The sequence below is a fragment of the Hemiscyllium ocellatum genome, chromosome 16, assembly GCF_020745735.1.
Source record: "Hemiscyllium ocellatum isolate sHemOce1 chromosome 16, sHemOce1.pat.X.cur, whole genome shotgun sequence".
Lineage (NCBI taxonomy): Eukaryota > Metazoa > Chordata > Chondrichthyes > Orectolobiformes > Hemiscylliidae > Hemiscyllium > Hemiscyllium ocellatum.
Genome location: NC_083416.1, coordinates 63,322,245 through 63,346,809, shown reverse-complemented (window position 1 = coordinate 63,346,809; position 24,565 = coordinate 63,322,245). Strand labels below are relative to the sequence as shown.

The window sequence follows — 24,565 nt, the reverse complement described above, 5'->3', positions numbered from 1 at the left end:
TCTCGATGTTCACATCCAAATCATTTACATATAAGTGACGAAAAGCAGTTGACCAAGCACTGATCCTTGTGGTAGGCCACTCGTCATAGGTCTCCAGTCTGAACAGCAACCCACCACCAACCTCTCTTCTACCTTCAAGCCAGTTCTGTATAGTTCTCCCTGTATTCCTTATGACCTAAGCTTTCTAACCAGTCTACCAAGTGGAACCTTCCATATGGGTTTCTCCATGGATGTTAAAGCAAATCAATTCTGGAGTGCAGGTTTACCAAGACATATCCATTAAGATGACCAAAGCAATAATATAACATGAGCTATGAAGGTTTTTAATTCACAGATTCATATGTAAATTTAGACAAAACAATATCAACACACTCCATAATAGATATTAGTTATCAGAGTCAATTGAATCACAGCATTCGAAACTGGATTCCCACTCCGACTACCATTTTTCACACTTATCATTCCTTGCATCTGTGTACAGCAGTGTGTCTATTTCTACAGTAATGTTGTCAGAGGGTTTGGAATAGGCCACTTACTGTGAAGTGAAGTAAAATTTGTACATTTGCACTCTATTCCACATAGAATACAAGGGTCCTTAAGAAATCAGATATTGTTTATTGAAAATAAAAAATGTTTGCAAGTGTTAGAGATCAAATTATGTATTCACATTAGGACGAGGTGGGGGAGATGGCAGTAGTGGAGAAATGGAATACTTTCTCACTTTTGCCAACAATCTCAAGGGAAGTATAGCACAAGCTGGATTCAGTGCAAGCCCCTCTCTCCCTCTCAAACTAGGGAAGCTAACATTTGGTTCTCACACATTCAAGCATTTGTGTTTGCATGGTTTCTAATTTACCACAAAAATACAGCTAGTTTTGTTCTACTGGCTCTTATTCACAACTGCTTAGGAAACTATGGATTGGAGAGAAAAATAAAGGGAAACGATTCTTTTAATTTCATTTATCATACTAGTCATTATACAGTACAGAGCTAAACAGATATCAAACACACATTTGGCAGAATGTCAGTGTTCAGGGTATGAATAAGTAATTTCCAATAGTATCATTTTAATTCTTCACCACGCTCAGATCTTGGCCACCTATACTGTTCCAATGAGACTTAATGAACAATAACTGATAGCTCAAACTTTCAGTTGGGAACTTAATAACCTTCTAGTGCAAAACTCAAATTTCAGAAAATAAACAAATCAACAGCTAGGCCAAGAGGCAATAGTTGTTGGTCACTATTCTATTGATCCTCTTTGCATCTGCTAAAGACCCTTCCAAAAAAAAATTGTTCCACTACCACCACCTATTATTTTGCCCCATCATACCTTTTTTTTCTGTTTGCCACCTAGGCAGGTTTTTTTTTCAGGTTTGTTCCTTCCCCAGTCTCTACAGATTTCAAGTAATGTTGCCAGTATTGATAAGCAGAGACTGAGTTGGTGCAGCAGCTTCACTTTTAGTAAACACTTTGACTAAACACTTTTAGTATTTCCAGCATCAGCATTTTTGTACTGAAAGAACCCTAGCAGTACCTCTTATGTAGTGAAATCCCTAAAGAGATAAACTCAGCAAGACAATTTGTCTACCACTTAGTCTACAGGAGGACATCTCCTTAATGTGCAGCATTGTTTGCACCTCTTCACAAGTGCTTAATGCGGAGGTCTAATCAATGAAAGTTGTGGTCTTTTCCTAGATGACTGTGGTATTTGCCACCTCAGTCAGTGGGAAATATTGGATAAGGGTTGCTTGAAGTTGTTCACTGACACCAGCCTTCTATCTTGCACCTAGTGGGAGATGATAAACTACAGTAGAGTATCCATAGAAGGAGAGAGACTGCCCTTAGATAACAAAGAGATTCATTGATATCATGCAATGAGTGTAACTTCATTGGTCAGGCATAATTGCTCAGACCTTCGGGAGGTGGTACATCTGCTCCCTCTGAAAGCTAGAGTAGAACCTTTTGTCCCACAGTCTGTGTTTAGGAACATCAGTAGAACGAGTGGAAAAGTAAGAACAGGAGTAGGCCATTCAGTCCCTTGAACCTGTTCTGCCATTCAATGAAATCATGGCTGAAAGGTCCTCCTCCTACCTACCTTTGGCCCATATCCCTGAATGGGTTTGCATAATACAACTATCCCAGGTATGAAAAAGTTAGTAAATAATGGGGTCAATGTAACATGAACATTTACTCCTTCAGAATCGTGAACCTTATACAGACGTTATCTGCACTGAACTGTCCTGAATTTGTTCGTCAGGGATCCCAGTTGCCATGATAGTTCAAACCATGCCAGATGGTAGATGGGACTTGTCACAAGAAACGGATTTAGGAATGGGCAACCTGGGGAGTCATCAAGGTTTACCAGTAGACACTTTAATCAAAAAAAGTTGTTGTGTGGGTTGAGATGGAAGTCAGGCAGGGGGTAGATTGAATAGATGATCACAAAGTGAAGGGGAACAATGGATGTGAAATAAAAAACAAACTGCTGGAGAAACACAGCAGGTCTGGCAGCATAGGAGGAAAGAAAACACAGTTAATCCAGTGACCCTTCTTCAGAAGGCATCTGTATTGCCATTGTGCCCCCTGTCAATACCACACTCCCATGGAGAAGCAAAGCTACTCGCACGCTGAATCTTTAAAGAGAGTTCAGTAAGTTACTCTGATTCTACGAATGCCCCCTTGCAAAATCTCAGATTCAGCAGAATGGGCAGTCTCAACACTGATCAGACCTCTGTACCTTTATGACAATAAGATATTCACCCAAACTTACAATGACATATGAATTGAGAGCAGGAATAGACTATAATTCACCTCCTATCTGCCACTGGCAACTTTTGACTCCCTTGTTAGTCTGAACCGATCACAGTTTTAAAACTACACAATAACCTTGCCTCCAGTAGACTCTGGAGAAAAAGGGTTCCAAAGAGTCAGCAATACTCCGAAAACCTAACTTTTATTTCAAAGGTGAGACCCCTTTAAAATATTTACAACCTAACGCTGATAGCTTTTCAGCTATTAAAATCTTTCGATACACTAACAGTAGAGTCAGGGAGATAGGCCCAACTACTAATGGCATCACATTCCATTTGACAGCAAGATGACATTTCCTTTCCTTTCTTGGTTTCTCAAGACTGCAACAGGTCACACATGGCAAACAAAATTAATTTAGAAGCTTGTAAAAATGTTAGATCCTTTCCTGTTGGCTCACACTTATTTATCATTTAGAAGCACAGGTGTTGGATATCTTCCATTCTTTAGAACTCAGAATGGGCTGACATTTGAAAAACTACTAGTGGTGGTTTAGAATTGCAACATTAAAAGAAAATGAACCAGTGTGGAATTAATAAGTGTGGGAGCAGGCCCTTCGGCCCAACCAGTCCACACCGACCCTCCGAAGAGTGACCCACCCAGACCCATTTCCCTCTGACTAATGCAACTAACACTATGGACAATTTAGCATGGCCAATTCACCTGACCCGTGGGAGGAAACCAGAGCACCCGGAGGAAACCCACGCAGACACTGGGAGAATGTGCAAACTCCACACAGACAGTTACCAGAGGCAGGAAACGAACCTGGGACCCTGGTGCTGGGAGGCAGCTGTACTAACCACTGAGCCACCGTGGTACCCCAGCCACTTTGCTGAGCCATTTTGTTTTTTCCCCCCCTTATGCTTTCAGCACATGACATGACATCTTTCCTGAAAAAGCTACCCAGCAACTATAAGTATTAAATGTGAACGCCCTGCTTAACATAGAAATTTCATTGCCATATTCAGAAAAATAACTGGCTCATTGCAAAAAGGCAAAAAAATATTATGTATTTTCATTTCATTCACAGTGCAGAAATAAATCACTCAGCTGATCTGAAAACCAGTCTTCCTCCCACCCACTTCATCGAACCTCATTAACATATCCTTTTCCTTTGCCCAAGTATTTTAATTATTTTCACTATTCCATGCACTAGCACGATTCACATTTTGACCAGTTTCTGGACAATGCCTGGCAAATCTTACCATGGAAAGCTACACCTTCAGATACAGAGGTCCTGAATGGTCAAATCAGAAAGTCAGCTTTCAGGAATTCCAGCTCTTTTGGTATTTACATGCAATTAGTCATCTCGCTATACATTTAGCTCAGGTTGAAAATCTCACCAAAGCCTTTACTAACAAACTTCCACCATCAGGAACAGACTTTCTTCATAATGATCCAACCAACCGAGTCTTAGCCATAACAATCAATGAGGTCCCATTCAAAAAATCAAACAGCAACATTTTAATCAATTTCTGCACAAAATGATACTCACTTTGAACCTAAGAAAGAAGGCGTATACTGCAACTGCATAAGTGAATCTGGCAATGAGACTTAAATGTCAAAATTTCCACTTTGTGGAATGGGTCACATTTGCTAAGAGTATCAATAGAGTTGGTAAAAAATGTATTCATGGGATGTGGGCATCATGGGCTGGGCCAACATATATTGCCCAGCCCTAGTTACCCTTGGATCTGATGGTGGTCAGCCTCAAACTATAGTAGTTCATATACTGTAGGATGGGAAGCAAAGTCAAGGAAATGGACAATGTGCGGTGCAGACGCATGACAAGCACTTTAAAACATAATTGGCATGTTTATTTTGTGAATGGGAACATGAGTTGGAGGAGGGAATTCGCCTCGATTGATACTAGCGGTTATCAGCTTCTGTTTGGAAGAACCCATGTGAGGGCCAAGAGTCAAGTTTACAAATTAATGTTCCCTGCCATTTTAAAGCTAGGAACTACTGAACCATCAATATGGGCTTCTGATCTCATGCAGTTGCATCACAGCTTCTAAATTTTACTACCTCTCCTTAGTTGGTGAGCTTTTCAGCATTTGCTACAATAGAGGAAGAAATAAATTCAGGTCACAAATGAGATAATTAACTAATGTTGCTTAAATTTTATACAAGTGATGTTAGACAAGGGATAAATATTGTCAAAAGAGACTGTGGGAAACTTCCATACTATTCTTCGAGTGAGTGTCATGGATCTTTTACATCAAGCTCAGGGCAGATGGGAATTTAGTTTAGCATTTCATCTGAAAGATAGGATCTCAGACAGTGTTGCAATCACTCCAGTTCTGGCACAGGAATGTCAGCCTAGATTTTTAACGTTCAAGTCCCTGGAGTGTGACTTCAACCCACAATTGACTGATATCAAGGCATGAGTGCTCTTACAGCTTGCTCCGTCCTAGCCAGTGAGCTAAATTTGTTATAATTGGATTAAGTAATTATATTGCCTCAAAATTTCGTTTGTACGCTTAAAAAAGAACCTCTCCAAAATCAGGTTAAATGAAGTCAATGCAGCCTTGCTTGAAACCTTGATTCTATAACAGAGACTTTGACTCAGAAATATGAACTCAATAAAATCGAGACAGGAGGAATGGAACAATAAAAGGTGGTCTTTATCTACCAATTTAAAGCAAGTTAAAGTGGATAATATTTCCATTCTTACAGTTCCTCTCTTATTGTTATCTTGTAGCTTCTGGTAGCTTTGGAGAGGAATGATTTATTTCTAACAGCAGAACCATGAGATAAAACAAAAGAGAAAATTAGCACGCCTATTCAATACACAGAATCACCTCCCTCATAAATCTATATTACAAGGGATTGGGTTGACAAGCCTTAGATTGATCACTCAGATGCTGCCCAGAGGAAGTCTATGATTGTAAAGCAATGTTCCACCAATTAATTTGCAAAGAAGAATTCTGTCATAACTGGCCAATTTGATTTTCACAAAAAAGTAGTTTAAAAAAAAAAAGAGGGCAATAGGGAGAGCGCTGGGTGGTAGGATTGCTGTTAGTTTGCTTTTGTGCAGAACTGACAGACATGATGCACAGCTTCCTCCCATGCCACAGACATTACTGATTTTACAGATTGTGTATCGATAATCCTCCTTTAGTTTCTCTGTATAACAAGACAAGACATCACAAAAGTACATCAAAAAGGACAGTTTCCTAAATCTCCTGTTTGTAAATTTTAAAAAAAAATCATAATTATAGGTGTGAAATATTTTGACAGAGATAGCAGCCGCAGGATGTCATCCAGTTATTTAGAGTCACTAATATAGGAAATCTTCCCAAGCTGTTGGTTACCTAGGTTACCCTAAGGCTTTTAAAGATTTGATGTGCTTTAATATTAGATTAGATTACTTAGTGTGGAAACAGGCCCTTCGGCCCAACGTGTCCATACCGAACTGCAACCCACCCAGACCCATTCCCCTACATTTACCCCTTCACCTAATACTACGGGCAATTTAGCATGGCCAACTCACCTAACCCGCACATTTTTGGACTGTGGAGGAAACCGAAGCACCCGGAGGAAACCCATGCAGACGCAGGGTAAATTAATAGTTTACTTATTGCTGATTGCTACAAAAAGCATTTAAAAAGTCTGGGACTATATTCCAATTAACTTGAAATGTGCAGCATTACACTGATGGGAGTTTTGAATAAGTAGTAAAATGCTTTGAAGGAACCATGCAGTTTTATTGAGATAACAGACTGCATCGGAATGATCGTAATTTGAAAATTTCTAATAACTGCACCCTCTGGTGTCTATTTATAAAATAGAGACCTTAATAGTAAGAAATGGTTCACTTGACTATAGTAGCGTTTCAACAATCTTCAATTTCATCAGCATTTCAATAAATAAGCAACAAGTACACAAGTACTATGAGCAAGAGTTGAGAGATAGAAATTAGAAATTGCTATATTTTTGCTTGCAATTCCACTTATTGCAAATAATTTCGCTAGGGTTCGGCAACAAGTAGTAAACCATTTCCTGACTACCTCTCCCACTTCCAAGTGGTATTCAAGAACTCCGCCTTGCTTTGTTATTAAAAAAACCCTTAAGAAAAGCTTCTCCACCATGAAAGCATCGACATGTTAAAATGTACAACTGCAAACAATTGTGATGAAAACAAACAAACAAAACAAACAAACATTCTTGAAATAGATGAATACGAAAGAAAAAAAATTGCTAAGTTTATGGGGAAAAAAATAGATAAAACATTTCTGTAAATTTACTCACTGTCCTATCATGCTTTAATAAATGTAAAGTTTAAATCATTCAGCAGTCTTTGTCACACCACTCTACCTCTCATTCAATTAACTCCTCCCTAATGCATTCATTCAGTCTTAAAACAGGATTTAAACTCCTGGGAAATAAAGCTGAAAGAACTGCGGATGCTGTAAATCAAACAAAAAGAAATTGCTGGAAGAACTCAGCAGGTCTGGCAGCAGCTCTGAAGAGAAATCAGAGTTAAATGTTTCAGATCTGGTGACAGTTCCTCAGAACTCTTGGGATCTTTGATCACAGCCAATGTCATTTCGCTTCTCAAAGGTACTGTAGTTTAACACAGGAAGATGGATGTTCAGGAGACCATGGGTTCTAGGTATGAAAGTATCAATGTTCATTAGATTGCCCAGGCAAATGTCTCATTAGTTTGCATTAAGTGCCTTACAATAAAAATTCCCTTTGCTAATGAGGTTTAGATCTCAATGAAAGTATGGAACAGTAGCAATAATGACTGCAAAATAACAAGCTTAAAAAAATTAGAAGTTATAAAATACAACGTTTTTAAAAAAAGCTGAGGAAATTTACCTGAAGCTCGGTTTCAGTGAAAATATTGACTTATTCAGTTTAATTAGATTTTGCATTGGACGATCCAGCCTAAAAAAAAAAATCAATCTCTTGGCTTCTACACATCAAAAGACCCGTTTATAAAACTTGTCCCGAATCTGGAATTTTGACCATGTCAGATGTTGTGATTCTTTCGACAAAGTGTCATATCATGAGTTGACAGCAGAGTATGGTTGTGGGCTTAGGGAGGGAGAAATAACTCATTCGTCCTGATCTACATTTAGTAACTCATAAGACATGTAGCTGAGAAAGGAGGGTTTGTGGGTAATGCTGCAGGATGTTTAAACCCAGAATTTAGAAGAAAACCCCCATTGCAGGGAACGTGCGAAAACACATTCAAGGAATCTTTAAAGTAGACGTGCAACTTTGACATTTGTACAAATTCCACCAAATCTGTAATCCAAGTTGCATGCTAATGCTTCACATTTGAAAAATTAAATAAACTGGTTGTCTTAAAATTTTAAACTTAAGTCCATTCTGCCGCAAAATATTTAACGTTGTATGACATGGAAAGGTCAATCATCACGAAAGCATTTGATACTGCACTGACAATCTGCACATAAAGTTATGCATTATAGCGATGCCAAAGTAGCATTAAAATGTTGCTAACCTATGTCAGTTTGTACAAAGGGGAATGCAATTTAAGTGTAACTGTCTTGATTTTACAAAGGCAGAAAAAGATTCCAGAAATAAAATTACAATCTATAAAAATGATCAGCACAAATAATGAAATAAAAAAGTTTAAGAAGATGGACTTGCATTTATAGTGTCTTTCACAAATCACTTCCCAAAAGTGTCTTACAGTCAGTGAATAAAAGTGTTGTTACTGTTAAAATGTAGAAAATGTGGTAGCCAATTTGGGTGCACCAAGCTTTCAAAGATAGCAAAACATAATAAAGACCTGATGAGAAGTTGGTTAGCTCAATTGATTAGACAGTGTTGGTGCAGATCAGATTAATACCAAGACTGTGGGGCTGTTCAAACCTCATTCTAAACAAAAAAAGGAAAAAGAAATGAAAGGTATGATGTTTTGGGTTGGAGGTGGTGGGGTTGGAAAAATTACCAAATGATCTGAACTCAAGAAGGAATACCAAATCTGCTTTTCTGGAGATGTTGGAGGAGGGATAAATAAATAAAGGTAGGCTACTATAGATAATTTCCCTCATCTTCAAATAGTGAAAGGACATTGCTAAATTATATTTTTAAAAATGTAATGTTTCCAGTATTTCACAGGATGTCTTTTTCTGTCTTTGTAAAATCAATTGGTCATTGGTTTATAACGAAAGTGAAAGTTGAAAATTTGTTTCTGCTAAAACACAGATAATAACTTAGTGATATTTGAACAGCCTTTTGACAGCTACAGGCAAACTGTGAAAAATTCTTATTGCTTGACAAGCTGGCTATATTTTACAGTTATGCATTAATGTTAGTTTTTCTAAGATTTGATGTCAACAGTTGGATTATTGTCATCAAGCTCAGAGCTATACACTAATGCATTGGTGACCACGGAAGAAAAACAGGCTCATACTTTACCAGAAACACAAGACAGACGGACAGTTTCATATTTTTTTCTGAAATGAAATTAAGATATGTTGACTCAAAATAGTAATTTAACTAAAGTAATTACATCTTAAAACATCTGGTAAAATTGGGTTTTTGAGGGATGAAATTTCACATTAAAAGCTAAAAGGGGAGGCAGGAGATTTGAGAACAGTCGTCAGTAGATGGCATATTCTTCCATAAGATTTTGAAGATGAAAACAAGGGTTCAAAACTAGCAGTATAGTATGATGGAAGATTATTTCTACCTGGATATATGAGCAGGGATGAACTGACACTTCCATTTGTGTGTGTATCTTGTGAATGACAGATACTTTTTAATCATACTTTCTACGAAGCAAGACGAAGGAGTACAGCACACTATCCCAAAACAAATCCTGGCAATTTGAAGTTCAAATGTTCTAGCAACAATGATAACGTTGTTTTAAATGATAGCTACACCAATAACACTGAAAAGACCATGTAGATTTCTGAAACCCATTGCTGAAGTTCTCAACTTAACTGTTCAGTTTCATTTTCAATTTAGACCCATAGATCTGAGCATTTAATTTTCACATTTGCACATATTTCATTCACCATCCACAACTGCAGGGAAGCATGTGCGGAGAGATGCTAGCATCCTTTTGGCTAAGAAAGGATGAATGTAAACAGGATACAACTGAATGCAGATTGCTCCCAAACAAATAGACAAAAGCCTACAAGACTGTCAGGAAGCTCCACAAGACTTATTGAGCAGATTATGGAACATGTGGCAGATTATGGAATGGCATGGTGGCTCAGTGGTTAGCATCGCTGCCTCACAGCATCAGGGTCCCGGATTCAATTCCCACCTCGGGCAACTGTGTGTGGAATTGGCACACATTCTCCCAGTGTCTACGTGTGTTTCCTCTGGATGCTCCGGTTTCCTCCCACTGTCCAAAGATGTGGGGGTTAGACGAATTGGCCCGTAGAGTTAGGTGCATTAATCCTGGGTAAACGTAGAGGAACGGGTCTGGGTGGGTTGCTCTTTGGAGTGCCAGTGTGGACTTGTTGGGCCGAAGGGCCTGTTTCCATACTGTAGGGAATCTACGTGATCTAATCATGTGGAAGTTGTTCAAAATATTCAGTAGAAATAAATGGATTTAGTCCCCAGAAATTGAAAACAGAAGTATGGTCAGCTTCAGTGTGGCATCAAACCATTATGTTCTTGCATTATGATATGCTCTCTACATGAAATGGGAGGTTAGGTTGATAAAGAAAGAGTCATATAGCATAAAACAAAACCCTTCTATCCAATTCATCCACACCAACCAGGTATCCTGATACAACCTAATCTCATTTGCCAGCACTTGGCCCATATCCCTCTAAACCTTACATATTCATATTCTCATCCAGATGCCTTTTAAAATGTTGTAATTGTACCCACCTCCACCACTTCCTCTGGCAGCTCATTCCACATACACACCAGCCACTGCATGAAAAAGTTGCCCCTTTTAAATCTTTCCTCTCTCAACCTAAACCTATTTACTTTAGTTTTAGTCTCCCCTATGGTTGGTGGTGGTGGGGGAAGACCTTGGCTATTCACTTCCTTTCCATTCCCCTCAAATTTTATAAATCTCTACAAGGTTACCCTTCAGCCTCCAGTGAAAAGAGCCAGCTTGTTCAGCCTCTCCCTATAAATTAAACCCTCCAATCCCAACAACCTCCATTAAAATCATTTCTGCACCCACAAGTTTTATAACATCCTTCCTTGTAGCAGGGAGACCAGAATTGAACATGGTATACTAAAAGTGGCTTTACCAATGTCCTGTACAGTCACAGCATGACATCCCAACTCCCATACGCCATGCACTGACTGATAAAGGCAAGTATGCCAAATATCTTCCTCACTATCCTGTCCACTTGCAACTCCACTTCAAGGAACTGTGCACCTGCACCCTTGGCTGTTTGTTCAGCAACACTTCAAGGCCCTACTGTTAACTGTACAAGTCCTGCCCTGGTTTACCTTACCAAAATTCAACATCTCACATTTATCTAAATTAAATTCCATCTGCCACACCACTACCCATTGGCCCATCTGATCAGGGTCCCATTGTATTGCGATATAAAACCTCCTTCACTAGCCACTACACAACCAATTTTTGTGTAATCTGCAAAACTTACTAACCATACCTCCTACATCCACATCATTTATAAAAAGAAAAGCAGAGGTTCTAGAGCCAATCCATGAGGCACACCACAGGTCAAAGACCTGCAGTCCAACAAACAGCCTTTTACAATCACTCTTGGTCTCCTATCAAGCCAATTTTGGATATAATAGGCTAGCTCCCCCGGATTCCATGTGATCTAATGTTACAAACCAATCTACCATGTGGAACTTTGTTGAACACCTTTAAGTCCATATAGACAACTTCTATCACTCTGCCTTCAACCTATGTTCAAAGAGCTCATTAGCGAGACATGATTTCTCATGGACAGTCATGTTGACTCCCTAAATCAGATCTTGCTTCTCCAAATGCATGTAAATCCTGTCCCTCAGAAATCCCCTCCAACAACTAATCACCAATTATCAGGCTCACTGGTCTGTAGTTCCCTGGCTTTTCCTTATTAACTCTCAAATAAGGAGACCACATTTGTCGCTCCCCTGGCACCTCACCCAAGGCTTTAGATGATACAATTATCTCAACAAGAGGCCCAGAAATTTCTTCCCCGGCTTCCGATGTGCATGGTACATCTGACCAGGTCCCTGGGGATTAGTTTATCTTTGTGCATTCTCAGACCTCCAGCACCTCCTCTTCTGTAGCATGGAGGCTTTAAGACATCACAATTTATTTCCCCAGCTTTCATTTCTTTCTCTACAGTAAATACTGGTACAAAATATTTGTTTAGTATCTCACCCATCTCTTGTGGTTTCACACACAGATGGCCTTGTTGATCTTTCAGGGGCTCTATTCTCTCCATAGAGATTTTCTTTTTGTCCTTACAATGTATTTGTAGAAGTTCTTTGGAGGTTTCTTGTTAGCTTGATTAGTTTCGGTCATATGCATTACATTCTCTCAGCACTGGTTGGATATTATTAACTTGTCACGAAACTTCACTTTAGTGAATGCACATCCAACAAATTTCACCTGACCCAGAGGCATACTAACATATCTGAACAGTCTGATCAACCCATTAGAGGGGTGTGAAGAGTACTGGAATGGTGATTTGTTCTCCGTTTGTTATGTGCAAAAGGTCTGTTTTGTCATCGAACGGAAATAGGATTCTAAAGTCAGCAAACCGCTTCATTTGTATCACTCCCCAGACAGACTTTAATGAAAGTCAAAAATGCAAATACCAAAATTTTATTTCTTAAAAACTCAAACACCACAATTAGAGATGTTTAAATAAAAAAAAATATCATTGCAAAGGAGAAGAGTATAATTCTTGTAATTAGCATTTCATGGTCCTAATATCACCTCGAGCTGTGTACTTGGAAATGTTAAATAGAAGAGACATGCACATCTAACAGATTCTGACCTTACCTTAAGTAGGCTGTGAAATGGATTGAGCATTATCCAAGCAAGAGCCAATACTGATTTGGAGATAATTAAAGCAAAATAATCAAAGATCAGTTGTGTTTAGGCAATGTGGCACAGTGGTAGTGCCATTACCCCTGGATCAGGAGGTCCAGGATCAAGTTCCACCTGCTCTAGAGGTGTGTAATGACATCTGAGCAGATGGATTAGGCAAAACAGGTTAAATTACATGAAAATAAAAAGTATCCTTGCTTCTTTGCTAGGTTAGATAAGGACACAGATAGGAACTAGCATTTGGAACAAACCAGTAACAGTCATAAAAGTAGAGCAGTCGTGGAAGACGGTAACTGGTGCAGTTGAAAGAGAGTAGAAATGCTTAAACAAAACAATTGTCAGGTTGCATAACCATGCATTAACTGCAGAAATCATATCTATCACTTAATAAATGACCCTCAAAGAAATGGAATGGTTAAGTAATGCCTGGAAAAATTTGCATCTTTTACACAATGTTCAAATGACCAAGCTCCAACACTCAACCTTGCACGCTATTAACACAACTGACAATGACATGCAGTTGCTTAGCCCATGCATTGGGACCATATTTTTATGCCTGAATGTGACAGGCAAGTTTTACTGCAGTTCATGACAATCAAAACTAATCTTCACTCTTTGCATTTTTTTTAAAAAAGAGAGAACCGTAATAGAGCCTAAACATTCATTTCTTCCTCAAGGAGCTCAACAGGTCTGGCAGCATCTGTGAAGAGAAAACAGAGTTCATGTTTCGAGTCGAGTGATCCTGAAACCTTAACGGTCTTCTCTCCATAGATGCTGCCAGACCTGCCAAGTTTCCCAGCAACTTCTCATTTTGTTTGTTTCAGATCTCCAGCATCCACAGTTTTTTGTTATAATTTGCATTCATTTCATCGTACAATGCCAGAAGGTAAAATGTTAATTGAATTTATGTGAATTTAGGGGAAAAAAAAAGGAGACCATAAGACCATTGTCAATGGTCATTAAAGATTCATCTGGCGCACTAATGACCTTTTCCAAAGGGAAAGTCGTCTGCCATCCTCACCTGGTCTGACATACCTGCAATTGCCTCTGGATCAGTGGTGCTGGTAGAGCACAGCAGTTCAGGCAGCATCTGCAGTCATTACTGCAATTGTAGGTATAAACAAGGTAAAAACAATCTAAACTGCCCTAAAATATTCTCAAAAATATTCTACCAAACCAGTCAGTCAAAGGGAGATTAAGGACAGGCAATAAAATTGCTGGTCTGACCAACAATGTTCAATTCTGTGATTCACATTAAGAACTAATACAGAATAAAAAAATAACTCCAAGGGAGGTTAGAGACTGTGGAGCTTGTTTATAGGGAATTGGAGTGAAGCCAACATATGCAAGTTTGTAAAGAGTCATTGCAGTGCCCTGCATTACTTGCGGTTATAATCAACGTGCCCCTTAAATTACTCCCTTCTGCAAAAGGAAGGTGAATTTCACGTTTGGAAACCCATCTCCATGCATATGCATTATAAACAATATTCTCTCAGGGTGATTTGCTCATGCTTTTGTAGGGAATGCAGCATAGACAAGGATAAATACGATTCACAGAGGATTGGGAGAGACAATATTGAAGAAAACAAAAAGATTCTGCTGGGGTTGGACTAAAAGATTTCATAAATTCACACAAATACATGGAATATGGTAAAGGGTAATGAATTATTGGTGCAAACAATCACCTGCAAATACAACTTTGATAATAGAGACTAGCTCACCAGAATGGCACTAGTGGATATTAAATATTCTTCAATAAAAGGATGTTAAGTAAAGAAGGGCTTGGGGGTGGGAAGAACATGGGAGCAAGGATTTTAAGTCAACTAGCAACAACTTTTGGGACAGAGTGCAAGCAAACTTGCAGCAGTACCACAACAAACTTGATTTACAAAGTAAATAGCACTGATGCTTCTTGCCTGCATGCTTTGGAAGGAACACTGACAAATAGGTGTCTTGAACTGCTGCAATGGTTTTAGCAAGTTGGTCTCCATCTGTTGCTACTATTTTTCCTTCCAGGGAAGAAATAGGAAAGCTACTGTGCATTATCTGAAAATGATGAAATATCATCATTTTAGGGCATGTTAATAAACGTATGACAATGGGGCTTGCAGCAGAAAAACAAACTTTTCCCACTGCATAGCAACTCTCTCACTTTACCACTTTTTTGGTGAAAACAACAAGACTCTTAAGCCTTGGTGAAATTCAGAAATTAAATTTCAGGAACGAATCCTTTTTCTCACATCTAAAAACAGTAGCAGCTGCATGTATTATAGGAAAGAGTTAAATAAAGTAAAAGTACTTGAAATTTCTCAATCTAAAAAACTTAAAATATTCTTAGATCTTTGCTTCTCTGCTTATGGTGACAAGGGCTGAGTGTTAACAGTCTAGTTTGGGATGGTCTGTGAGTCCTCTCATCCTGATGACAATCAGATGCTTCATTAGGCAATTCATCTGTTGAATGCTCTCTCTTGAAATAAACAATTGAGTATGACTGAATCAACATGACAGTACAAAAGAAAACCCACATATTTTATTGGCCAAGAGTTGGTACTTATTTAAGTTTACAATAGATGTGTTCTCCAAAGGACTGCTTTGATAATTTGTCTTTTGATCAATTCCTATGCTCTTGCCAAGGCACAAGATGTCTTGCGCTGCTGACATATTCCCTTTGAACTTTTAGAAGTGAGCTGAACACCACAATAATGATCCTTTCCATTAAATACCAGTTATTGATTCTCAGCTGTTATTACAATTCTGACCTGGGAACTCTGCAACCATTTACTTAACAGGACTGACTTCCTAGAGAAGTTAAGAAAAAAAAAGGTACAGAGAAAGCCATAGAAGTTGTAACATGGAAGTATGTTATTCAGTCTGAACAGCCAACAATGTTCACATGGAGTAGTAACAATTCTAATTGCAGATGCCCAATGTGTTGCATTATCTGGTCAACTTTTTTTCCTTAATCCACATGTCCAATAGGACCTAGAAACCTGACAGTTTACTTTCAAACACCAATTCAAGAATTGAATTCTATAGACTCAACTTTCTGGGCTCACCTGCATCACTAACTGAAGAACAAGATTTAAACTTTGAGGAAATAGTCATTGTATATTTTTCTTCCTAAATAAGGAGACTTATACTGCACACAGTACAGACATGACTAGACAGTGGAACGCTGGGTAACATCATTGGACTAGTAATCCAGATTACGTTCTGGATCCTGCACTCAAATCCTACTAGAGCAAAGTGATGGAATTTGAAAATTACACAATTAAAAACCCATTAAGATGATTGCTAATGTTTTTAAGAACAACTCAGCTGGTTCACTGATGCTTCTTAGGAAGAAAATCTGCCATTCTTACCTGGTCAGGCCTACGTACAACCCCAGACACAACACAACATGGTTGACGCTTAACTGGCCTCGGAGATGACCTTGCAAGTCCCTGAAATTGTACCATGAATTATAAAAAGAAAAAAATGTTTAAAAACTGCATGGACATCTGGCATCAAACAAGGCACCAGAAATAACAAATGGTAAACAAATGCTGCAAAGTCTCCCTTAACAACATCAGGGACATGGTGCCAACATTGGAGAGCTGTCCCAGTCAAGCAGTAGCCAAACATTGCAAATCATGAAAGTACATGGAATCATATATATGTCCCAGATACCACCATCCAAAAAGGTATGCCCTGCCCACTGCAGATCAAATCTGCAAAAAGAGAAGGCTGCCCTTGGAATCCTGAGCATTGTATCCTGTCTCCATAAAATCTTCCAGCATCATGTCACACGTGGGCAAGGAAACCTCCTACTGATAATCACCTACTCCCCACCTTCTGTTGATGAATCAGTTCAACAAATTGGACATTATTTGGGGGAAGCACTAACACAATGTAGTCTGGGTAGGGGACTTCAGCATTAGAGCAGTACTACTGGCTGACTGAGCTGGTCAAATCCTAAAGGGCATTGTTGTTAGATGGAGTCTGTGGCAAGTGGTGAAGGAACCAACACATTGAGATGGAATTCAATAATTTGCCTACCACATAGATGTATATGTCCATGACAGTAATTGGTAAAAGTGACCACTGCACAGTCCTTGTGGAGACCAAGTCTTGATTTTGTATTGTGTAACACAACATGGCAGAAGGAATCCTCAATCACCATGCAAATTGGAGTAGACTTTGAAGAGATCTAATAAAATTAGGTCTTCATGAGGCACTGTAAACCATCAGCAGCAGAATTACACACCAACACAATTTGCAAACTCACATATTCCTCCCTCTGGCAATTGCCATTAAACCAAAAGATCAACCCTGGTTCAAAGGATGTATGCCAGGAATGGCTCCAGCTAACACTAAAAATTAGGGTCAAATTGGTGAAGATACACCATAGAAATACTTGCATGCCAAATAGCATAAGCAACATGCAATAAACAAGACTAAGTAATCGCACATCAACAGATCAGATCTAAGCTCTGCAGCCCTCCTACTTCCAGGCAATGGACAATTGAACTAACTGAGGTGGAGACTTCACAAACATCCCAAACTCAAGCACTGGTCTCCCCAAGTGTGAAAAGCCCTTAGCATACAATGGTAATATCATGGTCGAATCCCCCATTAAAAGATCTTGATGTTTACCATTCATTAGAAACTAAATTGGACTCATCAGATGAGTACTGGGGCATTAACAGCAGAACACAAGCTAGAAATCCTGCAGCAAGCAACTCCTTGCTCAACACCCCAAAGCCTGTTGATCATCTGCAATGCGTAAAACAGGACCTTGATGGAATACTCACTTGCCTCGTTGTGCTCAGCAGCAATACCGTAAGGAGATTGATACCATCCACAGCAAAACAGTTCACTCACATCTACAAAGAAGCATTCACTCCCTCCACTATTGACATTCAGTAGCAAAAGCATGTACTAAGATGCACTGCAGTAATTAGTATATTCTAAAACCACTGTCCCTACTGTCTGAAAGGACAAGGGATATATAAAACAGAAGAAGGTCATCATCTCCTGCAAGTTCTTTTCCAAATCACTCACCATCTTGACTTGGAAATAGGTCACTTTTTTCAGTACCAATGGGTCAATATCATGGAAACCTGTCCTCAGCAGCACAGTCAATGTACTCACATCACGGACTGTAGCTGTTCAAGAGGCAGCTCACCCCCAACATCACAGGCAACTAGATATGGGCAATAAATACTGGCCCAGCCAACAATACCCACATCCTATGAGTGAACATAAACACATCTCTGTGCATCTGAGAATTTTTATTAACATGGCTTGGGTTAATTCTGTATTGCTGGGAGCAGTTATATTTTAGGATTGCATTCCTGTTTGCTATGTTTGTCACTGCCATGCCTAATTGTTCTGTCTTTAATTACATACAAGTCTGTTTATTATTGATAATTATGCAAACCTGGCATTGGCTTGTAGAAAAGGTAACAAAGCTATAGAAAGATCTAGAAGCTAGGGCTGAAGCATGCAGACATTTTAAAGTACTGATTAAACATTCAAAATTTAACAATAAAATGTTTTAATCTTAAGTGTCCTACCTCTATCACCACAAATATTCATTTTTTAAAATAAAAAAATTCCCTACAGGCCCTTCGGCCCAACAAGTTACCCACCCAAACCCATTTCCCTCCGAATAATGCACCTAACACTATGAGCATCTAGCATGGCCAATTCACCCGATCTTTGGATTGTGGGAGGAAACCAGAGCACTTGGAGAAAAACCACGCTGACGGGGAGAACATGCAAACTCCACACAGACAGACAGTCGCCCGAGGCAGGAATCAAGCCAGGGTCCCTGGCGCTGAGGCAGAAAAGTGCTAACCACTGAGCCACCATTCTGGAGACATTTCAAATTGCTGTCAATAAAGGTGCAAACTGGGAAACTTATGAGCCATATTTCAGTATATACATTTATACACTGTATTGAGACTGTTACAAAACAAAAGGAAGATTTGCTAAGTCCAAACTGTCAATATTTGAGTGTTAGCTACTTCTCTCACCTTATTTTCCTATGTTCACCCCATTAATTTCCTACCACGTCCCTATGACATGCCTCATGTCCGATTTCTACCCCATCTTACAACGCGCTGTTGCTAGAATGATTCACCATTCAATTAAACTGGACGGGTTTTTGGATGTGGCCTGGCATTTGTTGCGCAAGAAACTCCAGAGAGGAGGCAATTGCTTTTACTAAGCAGAAGCCTGTTGAAAATCATGACAAGCTTTCTGGTTTTGTGTCTGCAATAGATGGCATGGCAAGACAGCAGTAATAGGAGGAGAAAGTGAGGACTGCAGATGCTGGAGATCAGAGCTGAAAATGTGTTGCTGGAAAAGCACAGCAGGTCAGGCAGCATCCAAGCAGGAGAAATCGACGTTCCTGAAGAAGGGCTTATGCCCGAAACGTTGATTCTCCTGCTCCTTGGATACTGCCTGACCTGCTGCGCTTTTCCAGCAACAAATTTTCAGCAGTAATAGGAGTCTGGTATCTTTGACCGAAGGGCTAACGTGCAAATATAAAAACAAAAGGGAAGGCAGATCAGGGATTCTGCTACTTTTTCCTCAAGACGGTCACTCTTTTCATTTTCTACAGTTAAAGCCAACAAGGCATTGGTTATTCAAGAAATTAAAATTTCAGTTCTTCTTTGGAAATCTGCAACTTATGCTGGAGTATAATTATCTGACAATTACTATGCTTTACATTGACCTGGTTGACCATGCTTCACACATTTGTCCAGGAGGGGCATATTACTATGCTATTCATCCCAGCTTAGAGTTTGTCTTTATTGAAAAATAATCTACACTCTAGCATTGGCTACTGCTTGCTGATTTTTTTCATGCAGAAGTGTGTTAGTGATGGCTGACTGATATCTTCCACTTTCAGGCCTTAAGTTCACCTCAAACAGAGCAGGAATGAAACCTACACTGTAGCGGTTACTTTGAAACACAAACTAGTCAAAGCAAAACCAGCCTCTCCATTTAAAGTTCACATACACGAGCAGGAAAAAAGAGCAGCGATGGTAAGTCAGATTGATTTTCATTCAGGGTGCAGAGGTTGAGGCAGTATCTGAGCTAGCAATCCAGTCTAAAGATCAGGGTATGCACTCACCTACAGGAGTACCTGTACCTTGACACATTTTGCTACTTCTAGGGATGATATGGAGGTGCAGTCAGAAGTCATATGGCACCAGGTTTATTTGAAATCAATCTTTTGGAGTCTCATTACTTCATCAGTTAAAGAGAAAGGAAGCATACAAGCACAGAATTTATAGGTAGAGAAATCATTGCAAGCTAACTCCAAGTAATTAAGAGTGTGTCAAAAGAGAGAGAAAAAAAATCATACAAATGGTGAGAATGGAGTGTCACCAGGCTGACTAACAAGACTTTGCAGGTGATCAGAAGTGTCAAACTATGTCTCAGCAGCTAAATAGCAAGTGAAAGGATGACCGATGATCCAGCTAATTAAGACAGATATTATGACAAAGGAAATCAAAAATAAGATGGTGCTAGAGACAAACCAAATGATTGGAATAATAACTAGTCACAACCGTCACCATGCAACTCTTATACCGATCATGTTATTCCAGCCTTTTGGAAAGTCTCTAGCACCACATTTTTGATAATTATCTTGGCCTTAGTTATTCAGCCTGTTGACACTATTGACACCATTTGTACTATCTTTTGACACTCTTAATTACCTAGAATTACCTAGCAGTGATCTCTCCAGCTATAAATTCTCACCTGTGCACCTCCCTCCACTTTACCTGAAGGAGCAGCACTTTGAAAGCTTGTAATTTCAAATGGATCTTCTGGATTATAACCTGATGTTGTGACTTCTGGCATTTTCAAGAACAAACACAGGTTGCCAATATGGTTTCTTTATACCTCGTCCTCTGTCAAATAGAATACAGTATCTGTAAAAAGTACTATTAGGCTTTGTTTGCCATGGCTCTACACTAATTTCTTTTTTTTAAAAAAAACACAAAATTAGATTTAGATTAGATTACTTACAGTGTGGAAACAGGCCCTTTGGCCCAACATGTCCACACGAATTGACTGAAGCGCAACCCACCCAGACCCCTACATTTACCCCTTCACCTAACACTACGGGCAATTTAGCATGGCCAAGTCACCTAACTTGCACATTTTTGGACTGTGGGAGGAAACCGGAGCACCTGGAGAAAACCCACGCAGACACGGGGAGATTTAAATAGGATTGTCACCCAGTTTCGTAGCAGAACACAAGATCTTTAAGGTTGGAAAGACTTTTCCACAATGCATGCAAGGATTGAAGGAACAATATTCTGCTCTGTAGATACAACTAGAGTTCAGAAGAGGCAGACTTCCCTGCACATCAATGGAACACAGTATTTTTATGGGCTTTTCCTCCCACAGTGCCAATTTAATTTGTACCATAGCTTAATCTGGAATATTTTAATATGTTTGGTACTTTGTGTGCAAAATTAGCAAAAATGTCAAGTATTAACTCAGCATTCTTAAAATCAAAGCATGAACTGTAAGGAGGACAGATCTGAACACCCAATGTATATATGAATGTTCAAATATAGATACCTGCAGAAAGTGTAAATAACTGAATATTGCCTTCAGATGGTATTAATTAGGTTAAACACATTACAATAAATTTTCAGTAGTGGTGATGGGTAACATTACTTCATAGACATGGACTGGTTGAGTTAAATAGCCTGTTTTTGGGCTATTTAGAGCATGCACTTCTGCTGAAACACTCCAGTCATATGTCCAGGCACCCCCAAAAAATGAACTTATTTAAGGCAGAAAAACAAAACAATTAAACACTTCCTCTGAAAATTACTTTCTAAACTAATAAAAGCATGTGTTATCAGAACTATTTTAATAAATTCACCATTTTATTAACTGCAACTACACTATGAATTTCTACCAAATCTTCTGCTGACATTTTAAAAAACCTTGAAAAGACAAAACTAAGGAGATTCTTGGCTAATTTATTTATCAGAGAGGAAGAATGACGTTAGCAAACGGTTTTAAATGACATGATCATTAATTTTAGACTCCCATTTACAGCACAAAAAAGGTGGCCATTTGATTCACCACGATCATGGTTAATCCCATTTTCTGGCACTTGACCAATAGCCCTGTGGCAACAAGGAATATCTTAATATTGTTGAAATCTTATGAGACATTTTAATCTAACTATCCTTACAGGAAGAGAGAGTTCCAGACTCCTGTTACTGAGTCAAAGCATTTTTCCTCAACTCTCCGGTTAGTTTTCTAGCTCACCCCTTAATTTATGTTCCTTGGTTATTGGCATCTCGAGTCATGGGAAAAGAGTTTTCTTATCTAACCTGTTTATGCCCTTCAATCTTACACTTGTTGAAATCAGGTCCCTTAACTTTTGCTGAGTGAGCGAGAGCGAGAAAAGACCTCCGCCTATTGCTCAAACCCTCCAACCTAGACAGCATCCTGTAAGACTTCTGTACCCCCTTACATAATCATATCTTCCTATCATATGGTCACCAGAACTGCATAGTACTTCAGTGATAGCCTAACCAGAATTTTATACAATTTCAGCATAACCTCCTTGCTCTTATTTGATGCTCAAAATAATGGAGGCAACCTGTTATGACAATGGAACTCTGTGCAAGAGGGTGACAACTGTCTGCTTAGATGCTGGTCTTTTGATAACACCTTTGTACAGAGTAGCTAATTCCTGCCGACCAAATAAATGAAATTATGGACAACTTGAAAAATACTTAATATAATTAATTGAACAACAAATCAAATCTTGAGTAAATAAATTGGACTAAAGTTTCAAATTGTAAATGTGTAGTTATTTTATCCCAATGATTTAGTATTTTGATGGAAAGACAAGTCTTTTGAAATAGAAAATTAAAATGCACACCATACACCCGTTAATCACTTTATCTCCCTCGCTAGTTGTTTTCAGGGATCTGTGAATAGCACAGAGTCCTTGTGACTTCATAGAAATTTCATAAAATCCTTACAGTGTGGAAACAGGCCATTCAGCCCAACAAGTCCACATTGACTCTCTGAAGAGCATCCCACCCACTCTTATATCCCAGCCCATGCTAATCCACCTAATCTACATTCCTGGATACTATGGAAAATTTACCATGGCTAAATCAGCCTAATCTGCACATGTTGCATTGGACTAGGGGAGGAAATCAAAACATCCGGAGGAAGTCCACGCAGACACAGGGAGAAATGTGCAAAGTCCAGAGAGATGGTTACGCAAGGGTGGAATTGAACACAGGTTCCTGACACAATGAGGCAGCAGTGCTAACCACTGAGCCACCTTTCAGATCTTTGGAGGTCCTATCGTTTACTGTAATCCAAATCTCTTAGCCCATCCCGAAATGCATTAGCCTCACTTACCCACATGGAATTCCATTTGCCATCACTCAAACCAACTGGCCTGGTTGTTTATACCATCCTGCTATTTTAGATTAGACTTTCATAAGTAGATTAGATTCCCTATAGTGTGGAAATAGGCTCTTCAACCCAACAGGTCTACACTGACCCTACAGAAAGTAACCCATCCAGACCCATTTCCTCTGACTAATGCACCTCACGACGGGCAATTTAGCATGGCCAATTCACCTAACCTGCACGCCTTTGGAAGGTGGGAGGAAACTGGTGCAGCCAGAGGAAACCCACAGACACTGGAAGAATATGCAAACTCCACACAGACAATCGCCAAGGCTGGAATTGAATCAGGGTTCCTGGCGCTGTGAGTTAGCAGTGCTAACCACTGAGCCACCATGCCACCCTGAAGATTTATGGCTTTCTACCAGTTTGTGTTGTCATGTGACTTTCATGATCACACCGGCAATGCTAGATTCACTTATTCCTCTAGAATGTAAACAATTTTTAAAAATGTGAACTATATATTTTATATTTAAAGAATAAAAATAGCTTAAATCCAAATTGTCCTGATCAAAAGGAAGGGGCTGAACAGGCCTAGCAATATTTGCATAACCATAATTAAAATATAATTCTAAAAAGTTTATAAACAGTTTGCATTGCTAACTATCCTTTTGTTCTGGGATAGAGGTTTAAATCTAATTCAAAACAATGTCATGAAAGTCTTTTTTTTCCCCCCATGAAGTGAGTGTTTTAACCTGCTCAATGCTTAGACTAGCAGTGTTGGAAAATAACCAGATAGTTCAAATCAATGCTTTTAATTTGCCACATTAGTACTAAATACAGACAAACCTCAAAAGATCCAGATTATCTTTATATATGTAATATAATTCTTAGACTAAAACAAACACACACTTGAATACAAGGAGCCAGATCATCCAAGGTGCATTCAGCACAGTCCATTTCCCTTCCATTTCTAGTTACTTAGCCTCCTCTGGTGCCCAGTATGAAAAAGTGAAAAAAAATACACTTTAAAATGTGGGTGGGGCATGTGCATTTCAAAGTATACAAGTCAAGTCAGACTTATATACACCCTTTATAAGTTTTACTGATTTTTCTTTTCCTACTGGGTTGCTAGAATGTTTGTTTCGGGCATTTAGAAATACGGAGGGTAAGCATTCAGGAAACCTTCCAAGGCAGCACAGGATCAGCTCTGGATGTAGACACTCTTGTTTAAAGCAGAAATCAAAGCATTCCGAGATTTAAGCGCACCCCAAAAAGGCACTTGTACAAACTAAGAGAAGGCCAGACTCCCTACTACGTGAGAGAGGATGGAATGGCGGTCACAGAGTGATTGTTTGATGTTGTGGGGGGGGGGGG

At 39.1% G+C, this 24,565-nt stretch overlaps 1 protein-coding gene across 1 annotated transcript in view; it reads right to left on the bottom strand.

The window, feature by feature from the left end:
* si:dkeyp-23e4.3 (rho GTPase-activating protein 7) overlaps positions 1 to 24,565 on the bottom strand; it is a 188,367-nt gene that overhangs the window by 96,669 nt on the left and 67,133 nt on the right. The gene's annotated exons all lie outside the window — the stretch shown is intronic.